The sequence below is a fragment of the Nuphar pumila genome, chromosome 13, assembly GCF_984573655.1.
Source record: "Nuphar pumila chromosome 13, dmNupPumi1.hap1.1, whole genome shotgun sequence".
In the NCBI taxonomy this organism is placed as follows: Eukaryota; Viridiplantae; Streptophyta; class Magnoliopsida; order Nymphaeales; family Nymphaeaceae; genus Nuphar; species Nuphar pumila.
This window is the reverse complement of record NC_143261.1, coordinates 35,543,620-35,544,372: the sequence shown is the minus strand read 5'-3', so window position 1 is coordinate 35,544,372 and position 753 is coordinate 35,543,620. Positions and strand designations below refer to the sequence as shown.

At 44.5% G+C, this 753-nt stretch overlaps 1 non-coding gene across 1 annotated transcript; it reads right to left on the bottom strand.

The window, feature by feature from the left end:
- Window positions 1–362: 362 nt before the first annotated feature.
- LOC149818261 (small nucleolar RNA R71) lies at window positions 363–465 on the bottom strand. The gene has a single exon (XR_016427472.1). It is a non-coding gene; the product is annotated as a small nucleolar RNA R71 (small nucleolar RNA).
- Between the last annotated feature and the right edge of the window lie 288 nt (window positions 466–753).

Here is a 753-nt window from a genome sequence, read left to right as displayed (position 1 = left end):
ACGCCCTCTGCGGGAATACTTCATTCCCACAGACTATGTTCAGGCATCCTGCATTCGGAGACCCGATGTAGGAGCGCCTCATTACGAGATTAAGGCCAACATTATTCAGATGCTTCCATCCTTTTATGGCCTTAGTCATGAAGATCCCTACCGACATTTAGATGAATTTCTCGAAATCTGTTCTACTGTCAAGATACAGAATTTCGATGATGATGCTTTGAGGTTGACTCTATTCCCCTTTTCATTGAAGGACAAAGCTAAGTATTGGCTAAAGTCCTTAGATTCTGTAGAAATAGAGTCATGGGATCAATTGCAACAGGAGTTTCTTCGGAAATATTTTCCCATTGGTCGTACGAACCAATATCGTAGAGCCATCACTAGCTTTTCAGAGCTAGATGGTGAGCGCTTTCATGAGACCTGGGAGAGAATGAAGGATCTCCTCAGGAAATGTCCCCATCATCAGGTGCCGAAATGGCAACTGGTGCAGAGTTTCTATGATGGATTGTCTGACAAGAATCGTCAGATGATTGACTCTTCATGTGGAGGGACATTCATGCTGAAGAGCGAGGATGAAGCATGGAGGCTATTTGATACATTGGCCGAGAATTCACTCCACCATGCTTCGAGCTCTCATTCTGATAGAGCCACACCCAGCATTCAAAAGAAAGCTGGTGTTCTTGAGATTGGTCCATCTACTGCATTACAGTGCAAGGTAGACATGATTGCTCAAAAGCTGGACCAACTTCTCTCAGG